The sequence below is a fragment of the Mirounga angustirostris genome, unplaced genomic scaffold (assembly GCF_029215605.1).
Source record: "Mirounga angustirostris isolate CCGP_5_RB_7025 unplaced genomic scaffold, mMirAng1.0.hap1 SCAF_2, whole genome shotgun sequence".
In the NCBI taxonomy this organism is placed as follows: Eukaryota; Metazoa; Chordata; class Mammalia; order Carnivora; family Phocidae; genus Mirounga; species Mirounga angustirostris.
Window position 1 is genome coordinate 48,775,989 of NW_026991710.1, and position 10,710 is coordinate 48,786,698.

The window sequence follows — 10,710 nt, forward strand, 5'->3', positions numbered from 1 at the left end:
ATGTACATAATAATAGATTTTCTTGAATATTTTTAGAAGTGAAAATTGCCTTAATAAAAAGCTTACCAGATTACAGAGAGAATCTGGGAAATAATGTTTTTAAAAACATAACAAATTTTCAAATATGTTTTTAAAAAGATCAAGTGTCAGATTTAAATATATCCTCAAAATTTCAATAGAACATATTGCAAAGGTTTTAAATGCTGTTGCAAATTGCTTTCTAAGCAAAACAAATAAAAAATATGCACAAAATCTAGTATAATTCTACCAAAAATTAGTTCATGATTTGAATGAAGTATAAAATTTAACTAGAAGATACATGTCCACTGCCTTCATGCATAAAAATATACTAGCATTATGCTCCACAAGAAGTAGAAAAAACTGTTATTTCCTGATGAAATAGATATAATTATCTAAATTTTAATTTATTCTGATCCATGGGAGGGAAATGAACACCCGAGGCCAGTGAAAAATTACAACAGTTAGAAATGTTAAAGCTTTGACACGGTTATTAGATTTTAGACATTAATGAATGGACCACTATGATGACAAATACGATTTGTTTAATCTCTGAAGTAAAATAAATATTAATTATACAGGCCGATTTTTAAAATTGTTAAATATTTCTAGTTTTGATTAGCTAAAAAGTTAACCTGCATATCTGAATTTACAGTTTCTTAGAATTAAAGAATTTCAGTTGTATAACTCTTAAGGAAAAATAACAAAATAAGTTAACAAGAATTTCAGTTTATTAAGTTTAAAAAATTGTACTTAGCATACCAAAGAACCACGTTGTTACTCTTAAGATCTGATGGCACTGAAACTGACCACAAGTATGTAAAAGCAGTGGGTTCTTTTCTGAAGGTAAACACTCTCCTTGACATTGCCTTAAGCTATTTGCTTAAAACTCCTCCTCTTCACATTTGGGTCTAAGTAAACTATAATCTAACCCTTGTTCCTATTATTACAATTAGAGAAGGTTGATGTAGTGAAAAGGGCACTGAAAGGAAATGTGGGAGAAATACCTGGGTGCAAGTCATTGCTTACTAGTTTTCTGTAATGCTTTGATCTCATCACCTAAATATTCGACTCTTAATTGTTTTCATCTCTACAGTGAGTGAATTGGATAAGAGGATCTATTAGGATCCTTCCAGCCTAACTGGTAAAATACTAATTAATAAAAAATAGCTGTGATAGACTACTACTTGATTTAATACTCTATCATACATTGATGCTTTGATAAATCAACCAAGACAGTTGGTAGTAGATACAATGTAATGTAAGACTTATGCTTAAACTTTAATAGTTGTCAGTATATTTTTAACTGTATTTAACTGTCAGCTTTTGTTAGCACTATATAATCCTAAGCTTTTTAAAAATATCTAAGATAGAAGTTAAAAACCAATAACCAATGAGTTAAGCCTCTTTAGCAGTTAATGTTCAGTGTTCCCTGTGTTTGTTTAAAAGAAAGAACACATCAATATTTTTAAGTTAGGAAACCTATGACTTAAAAAATATGGATATCTGGATATCTAACTCCTTTAAAAAAATAGAATATTTGGGAACACTGCTCCACTCATTGGTGGAGAGAAACAACTGCCTGTTGGTGAGTAACTGGGGTCCTTCCATGGGGCAGGAGTTCCCACCTCAGTCCCCACCCAGTCTCACTTTCTCATTTACATTGTAGGCTGTGGGTTTTTAACTAAATCTCTCTATTTCAGAGATTCATCAAGGGATTAATTTGAGTTGCAAGAATAAAATAACATGAAACTTGGTCCTAGAGCGTTTCTTTGGGGAGAGCTATGTCCTTCAGGATTCTGAGCAGAATACTTAAAATCAGCAACCCTGACTATTACTATTATGTTTTTCTATTTGCCACTAAGAAACATATCATCAAAATTTCTTCCCCCAAATATGTGCAAACAAAAGGGCATCAGCTGATTTTTTTTTTAATTTGTTGGATAGAATATACAAGCAAGCTGTATATAGTTTTGAATTGTAGCTGTAAAAAATTAGCTGTGTGAACAGGAACCAAGAGACAGACTGCGCACTATATTTCCTGCTCATATGTTGTCTCAGCTGTTTTGCACTTTACAGTTTCAGCTGAAGAATGTCCATTTATCACGTAATGCTAATCAGTTATCATTCTACTCTACATTTTGTACAAAACGTTGCTGGGAAGTCTGTTCTGGATTTGACGGATAGCCAGAATGGGACAGCACATAACCAAAAAAGGCATAAATACTCACAGATGTCTGGTCATACAGATGAGTTAAAATCAAAGAAAATTAGAGCTGGATAAGACAGACGTGATCATAGAGCACGTCAGGGGAGCATAAATTTGCTTTTTCTTCACCTCTCTCATTCAAATGGGCTTTCTTCTCATTAAAATAAATATTCAAACCAGTAAGTCTTTCATTTGTTTCCTTAAACTAGTAGGTTTTCCCCCAAAATGTAAACCTTGCATCAAGAAGACAAAAAGCAGAAATACTTTTTACTACCAAAGACAAAAAGCAGAAATACTTTTTACTACCAAAGACTTCCAAAAGCTGTCCAAATCCAAATTAGAGCATATGGTGCAAATTCCCCCACTCTTAATATCCTTCAATATTCCCTACCCCCCTGTCCCCCTCATTCCACTATTGTTCTGGTTTGGAAAATCTGTTTATATTTCCTTATTCAAGAGCCACTAAGTCATTTTTGCTGTACAAAATAATTGTCTAGCCAAAAATAGAGCAGTAATTTTACTTATTTTTCTTATTTTCTTATATCTCCTAGTTTTCTTATTCCATCTACGTTTTTTTATTTTTGTCAAGCAATATCTGATTATGTTTCTCACATATTAATTTTTATTGTTAAATATTATTCTTTTCATATATTGTTATCTGTGTATCAACATTTTGTTTGTTCATCACAATGGTATCCTTTTCATGATGCCTACCGACCATTACTCTCATAGCCACCTATTAAAATGATTCCATATTAACTAGACTCAGCCTGATCTTATTTCTACAGCTTTAATATTTTTGTTTATAAACATAACTAATTTTTGTTGTTTTCTTTTGTATCCCTTTAAATAATAAAAATTTAAAATTAAAGACTGGCAGTTGTTTTCTTCTTTGGAATTGTCCTTTTTCATTGTGATACTTCAAAACACAAAGTAAATATATTTTACTTGGATATTCTGTCATACGATTAATTTTCAATTCACCCATAAATATAAATTCAGCCCTATTGAAGTTGTATTGTTTTTTAGATTTTCTTAATTGGTTTATAATACCATAATATTTAACTAAATGGAAGGTAACTTTAAAGTATTGAATAATTTTTTAATAAATATGTCACTATTTCAAATAGAGTGATGATGGCAATCCAAGAAAAAGCATTGAAGATTAGGCAAGCTCTGCAGATTTGAACTCCTCACACTAGATTTTTAACTTCAGCAGATTTATAAAGACCAAGGTAAGGTTGTGACAAAGAAGACTCAAAGTAATCATCCACTTCAAATTGATGTCTTCTGAAATGATTTCTGAGCATATATTTTCAAATATAAATTTCTCCATGTTTTATTTTGAGTTGGACTTGCTAGCAGGAAATTGACTTTAATTCATATATAAGTATACTTTCTTTCCAAGAACAATGCCAACACATTTTAAGCAAAAAAAAGTGCAAATGTAGCAGTCCACTCCTCACAAAGGTGACCACTAATTCTACTTCCATTCTTTAACAGAATTGTACAATTCTTGCCAATAATTTTAAATGAGTTAGCAAATAAAACCCATTCCCTCTTCTTCAAATTCTAATATCTAAGAAAAGATAAAGGTAAAATCAAAAATTATAAAATGTTGATGGCATATTCCACCTGGTGGATAGCAAATGAGAAAAATAGCAAATGAAAAGAATCATAAAAATCTAAAATAACCAAGAATTATGAATTTTAGACTCCCTTTTCAAAATTTAAAATAATCATTTGATGATTTATGTATAAATTTAAGACATAGCCTACTTAGTTCATGTATCCATTTAAAAATTTTATTTATTCGATACACAATTACTGAGTAACTCTTACAGCTAAAGTACTTCACTAACATGTGAAAACATGTTATTAGTATTTAGTATTGTAGAGTCAAGGCAAATTAATTTCAGCTTGATTTGAAGGCACAGAGAATATACCTTATTGCTCCCTGTGTGAGAAAGGATAGGTTTGGGGCAACCAATAATATAAATTCAAGATCGTATTAATTCACTGTCCTAGACATGTCAACAATAAAGGCTATTTATTGTCTATGCAAAAAGCAGTGCAATTAACTTCATTTGTCAAAAATTGAAGAAAAATAGATAACTCCAATGCTTCATAATAATGGTTTTTACTGTTTTGACAAACATCTTAAATGTATTAATTCATCATTAATTTTATTCACAAATGTTTATGGAACACCTAAAATATGGTATATTTCTGTGCTAGCTGTGGTAAGTAAGCATAAAATCCAACAAAGTAGAGAGAAAGACAGGCAATTTCATTATAAGGTAATGAATTAAGGGAGACATCCCAAGGAACTTGGAGAGGGGTGCCATGCTTAGGAACTTTAGGATTTATCCTGAACCCAATAGGAAGGTACTGAGGATATATAAGCTGGGAAGAAATTTAACATATTTTGCACTTTTAAAAGATTACTCTTAAAGTTTGAAAAAAATGGAAAATCTAATAGAAAACCATAAGGCTAGATGCAAGAAGACCAGTTGGAAGATTCTTTCCAGAAATAAGATAAAAAAAGAATTGTATCTGGAACTAAGGCCATGATTATAAGGATGGAAAGAAGTGATTTGACAGGAGGTGAATCAAAAGAGATAGAAAGATATGCTAAAGTGATTGATTTGATGTTAAGTTTGGTGAGAAGATTATAGTTGACATTGATGATTCTGCATGTAATTAAAATTCACCATATATAAGACTCATTCATTTATATGAACACTCATCACATATATTTATAATTTCTATACCAAAAATTATATTACTAATTTGATATATATTTATTCCCCCATTCAGATATTGATCTTCATTTATGCATTCATTCAGTTATTAACTTTTCAAGTATTTATTAAGAATCTTCTGAGTGTTCCACACTGTAATAAGATAAATAGGACATAACCAATTGAAAAGAGATAGAAGAATGGAGAGAAAACCATGTGTAATTGTGACAAGAGGGATCCAGCATGTACAATGAACTATAATAAGGTAGAAGATTAGAACTGAAACTCAAAGGAAATATGATACAAGAAGGAGCTCCTTGATAGACCATACTGAGACCTATATTCAATATATTGATTACTGTTAATCTAAGAAAAACTGGTAAACTTCAACAAATTTTAAACAGAGAAAGAAAAGTAGTGCCATTATTATATTTGTGATTTGAAAAGGTTATTCTGGCTGCAATGTGAAAAAATGGATTGGGGTTGGAAGGATATAAATAGGAGAGTGCTTTTTAGGAGATATATTTAACGGTAATTAACAGCAGGATAATGAAGTTAACGATATGGAGAGAAATAAAGATGTTTAAGAGATAAAAGCTACAAAGCTTGGAAAAAAAATGTAAAAGGAGGGGCGACGGGAGTATCAAGATTTCTATCTTATTATATAGTCAGAAGTACCATTCATTGAGTAGGTAACATTGGAATGAGGCAGTTTTATTTGGGGAAATGAAACTTCATATTTTTGAGGTTCCTTTGAAAGTTACAAGAAGAAAAGTCGTATAGGCAGTGGATATACATGTGTGTTCCAAATAGACTGGTATGTTGGACCTGAAAAAGATAAGTGATTCTATTTTCTCTGAACAGTGGCAGATACGGTCAGGAATGGAGCAGAAAATAAAGGAAGTTGGAGTTTGTGAAGAGTAAAAAAAAAAAAATTAAATAGTTGAATGAATGAATTGGCGAGAGAAATAGAATAAAGTTGACAGGCATTGTGGGGTTAAGTATCACACATTTATGGTAGAATTTGTTTTCACTGGACTTTCTCCAAGCTGGGATATAGACAATATATAATTGGGTTCATCCATGGCTGGGGAGTTGTCATACAGGTGTAGTTCTAAAAAATGAGAAACAGGGTGCCTCAGTAGCTCAGTCAGTTAAGCATCTGCCTTTGGCTCAGGTCATGATCCCAGGGTTCTGGGATCGAGTCCTACCTCAGCAGGGAGCCTACTTCTCCCTCTCCTTCTGCTGCTTCCCCTGCTTGTGTTCTCTCTCTGTCAAATAAATAAATAAAATTGTTTAAAAAATGAGAAACAAGGATATTTGGTATATTTACAGGAGTACAACTGAAATTATTAACCATGAAATTTAATTTGGATAGGGAGAAAAATGAAGAAGCCTGAGATATTGGAAAAATAAGAGTTACAAATGTTTTCTCATGATTCTGAGAAATAGTTAAACTGGCAGTAGTAGAATAAACAAGGTGAAAGAGAGCAAAATGACATACTTAATTTAGAGATTGTGGGGATAGAGCAGGTATGGGTGATGATAGGGTTTAAAGGGTGATTGTGGGAGAGAGAAACTGAAGAAATCAAAGAACTTCATAGAAAAACCAGATTATTGGAGGGTGAGACATTGAATCTATTCAAGATGAGAACAAGGCTTGTAATTAAGGTGCTTACATTTTTGCTAAATAAATAATAATAATCAGGTTGAAGATTATCAGCAACCAAGAGAGAAACATGGCAGTAGAAGTTTGATTTTCAAAGGTGCAAGAATGAGTAGGAGGGTATTATAAACTGAATTGCCCCCCTCCCATCACTAATTCATATATTGAAGTTCTAATTCCTAGTACCTCAGAATGTAACTGTATCTGGACATAGGGGATTTAAAGACGCAATTAAGGTTAAATGAGGTCATTAGAGTAGGTCCTAATTCAATATGACTGGTGTCATAAGAAGCAGCAATTAGGTCACAGATGCCCAAAGTGGGAACATTATACAGAGATCCAGGGAAAAGGCAGCCATCAATACATCAAGGAGAGTGACCTCAGAAGAAACAATTCTGCTAACACATTGATCTGGGACTTCTAGCTTCCAGAACCATAACAATAAATTTCTGTTGTTTAAGCTGCTCAGTCTGTGGTACTTTGTTATGTCAGCAAACAAATACAGAGGAATTCGAGGAGGATGGCTGGGAAGCAGCAGTAAAGAGCTACCAACCCCTATTCTTGGCCCTGAGGTTCATGGAATATTGTAAAAGAAATTACACCCACTTAAAAGAACCACAGAGAAAATTAGTCCACAATAGGGGAAATTACCCTCAATATGGGTACCTTTCTATTTCCAACAACTGGAACTCAATTCCAAGAAAGAAAGCAGTCAAAAGAAATCAAACTCTGCTAGCATCTGAGGTCAGGATATAAGCTGATGTACATCAAGTGCATCAACACTTCTAATAGGCACTCCTAAGTACAGACTAAGTAGTTTAATTAAGTGCACTCTTTAAATCAATCCAGATTTAGATAGCCAGTTTAGATAGCAGCTGGTCTAGCATAGAACAGAGAGAAAACCGACAATCTCCAGCTTTCACATTTCTTCTATTTTCATACTGAGTAAAACATGGGCTACATTTAAAACAAAACAAAAAAAAATAAGAATAATGGGACAGGGAAATAAAAAAAAAATGAATGCAGACACACCAACTGACCTGTGGAAAGACAAATTTTCCTAGGAGAAAGTTGAGAAGTCTTAGATGACAAGCAAGATAGACATGAAAAAGAAACAATGAAATACCCAATTATAAATATTTTTTTAAAGGAGTATGGAAAAGTTAAGATATCTTAGTTGTTTTCTTAGAGAATGTGCCCAAGATTGAAGATGATTTAATAGAATGTGATACGATTTCATAAAGGAAACTGAACTGACTTCTCAAGAGGAAGAGAAGATGAAGAAAATTTTTAGTCTGTCTCTGAAAGCACAGAAAAGAGTTAATAATTGGAGCAATTGGGGCACTTACTCTTCATGATTGGGTCAATTTCTTTAGATATGAATATATTTGAAAAAGAACGCTAGAAAGATCAGATGATAATACTTCAGAAACCATTTAGTAATTTCAAAGGGATCAAGGTATTGTACCTAGGCAAGCAGTTCTGCCCTGTGTGAAGGTTCAAGGAAGGTGAAAAGAAAATACGGGAAAGATTAAATACACACACACACACACACACACAAAGCCAGATGAAATCATTTGTCAAAGCCTATTATAAAAATCTAACTCCGAAGCAAAAATGCCACAATCAGGAGGAGGGTAGTGGCAAAGTGTTTCATTTTGTTTCATGTTGTTTGTTTAAATTAACAAATGATTTGGAGAGACCTCCTAGTACTTGGCTTTTGAAGAAACTAAGGCAGAATATAGAAGAGTATGCTCAAGGAATACATATCTAAACCTGAAACAACAACAACAACAAAAGGGAATTTAAAAAAAATTCTACCAGCAAAATGTTGTTCCTCCTATCAAACACAGAAAAGAAACATGTGCAATTAAAAAGTAGTTTGGATTTTTTTTTAACTTAAACTTTTGGGAGGATTGGGATACATTAGGGGAAAATTGAAGACTTAAGGAACCCTTGCCTTAAAAGTATAGAAGGTCAAAAGTGCTTTTCTCATGCCTCTGAAATAACTAATAAAATATATTATGGCTTGGAAAACTAAAACTCTGAAAGGAAACACAACATGTGGAGCAGCCAAAAAAAAGATATTTTTCATTCCCTGAGTCGCTGAACATGTACATTTAGAAATGTCAATAATAGCACCTTAAATTCAGAAGTCTATTGACAATGGCCCTCTCGCTAATTCAGTGAGGATACCAGGAGAAAGCCTTCTTAGAAGGTAACAATGGTAGTCACCATAGCACAGAGCAAAAAATTGGGAATCCCATTTGTGTTGAAAAAATACAGACAAAAGCATAAGTTTGGTCATGTGAGGAATCAAGGCAATTAATGCTATTTCAGAGTTGACTGCTACAAATGTGAAGCTCCCTATTCACAAGTGAAGGTAGAAGCTCTGATACCAGAAAGAGCTCACAACAAACCCAGCTTCGGAGTGGGCAGATGATACAGAACTGTTTTTATTTCTTATTCATCCATGGGAATTTTGGAACAGTGAAAAATACAACAGGTTTGAGATGGGATTAATTCCCTTTAGGAATGGGAGAAGCCTTAGGCTAAAGCTATTATTATTAGCATACAAGGCCTCTGTTGCTGAAAGGGTTAATCAGTAGGCATGAATTCAGTGTTTAACATCTTTGAAATTTAATTGCTCTAATTATGAGGGGGAATTAATTTTTATATTCTGATTTCTATCTGAAAATGTAATAGTGACGTGTTAAGTCATGCTGCCAATGGCCCTTTTACATGGTATAATTGGATTTATTTCTGAGCTCTCAAATTTTCTGGTGGCGCAAGATGGGTAGCAAGACTTTTCAAAACTTGAAATATTCAATCCAACAGAGGTTAAATTTTCAGCCTAATGTACAATATTTCTTTGAATTTGATATAATTAATGTCTTATTAAGTTCTATTTCAAAACTTCTGAAAACTAGAATAGAACCACTACCCATTTTTGTATCCTCAATATATATATTTATTATTTACATTATTATATGTATATATTTCCAACAGAAAAAAAAAAGAAAAGGAATGGCCATCTTTGGGGATGTGCGTCTCCAGTCTTTGAACATTCACTGGTATTCCAACACGGATTATGTAAAATAAGTACTCAATATAAAGTACTTTTATAACCTCAGAAAGATGAGGAAATATATGTAGAACCAGTCAATTTATAAAAGGGCAAGAAAACTGCATATTGGATAGCCCTCGCTGAAGAAGAAATAACTAAAAGGAGACATATGGTGGTGTTAAGAGAAGCTTTGAGAATAATTTACCTATGTCCCAATTTTTCTTGGTAACTAGGCTTACTCTTTAAATTCTGGGGTGTCTTGCAACATTTAGAGTAACCCCTGACAAGTCAGACTGAAGAGAATAGTCTCCTGACATGAATAAGTCAATATAGCTCTCACCTATATATCCCACACTAGTGTTAAAATTATGTACATTGATATTTGGTTTTGTACCTGTTACCAGACTGAAGCATCCAATTCCTGGCATTTTTTCTGATATCCAAAGTTAGCACATGTCATTTCTGCAGGTAATTTATTTTTTTTAAAGATTTTATTTATTTATTTGACAGAGAGAGAGAGCGAGAGCAGGAACACAAGCAGGGGGAGTGGGAGAGGGAGAAGCAGGCTTCCCGCGGAGCTGGGAGCCCGATGTGGGACTCGATCCCAGGACCCTGGGATCATGACCTGAGCTGAAGGCAGATGCTTAACAAATGAGCCATCCAGGCACCCCTGCAGGCAATTTAAACAATAAAACAACATCAAGCAATGTAATTGCTGCATAAAAACTGCTGAAAGATACAATTAAGAATCTTACACACAAAAACAAATAAAAGGGGGGAAACCTCTCCCACCTAACCACCAGCCTCTTCTCACAATTCTGTTCCCATTCCCTGTTGTTATGTTACTAGTAAAAATTCTATATCTAAAACTCAAAGCAAGCTTAAACTATGTACATGCACTAAAAGCTAGCCTTTCACTTCCCATGACTTCCATATTTAATGCATTTCCCTTTTTTAACAAATGGCTTGCATTTGTGTTAAATTACTAAAATTGAGTTCTCATTAT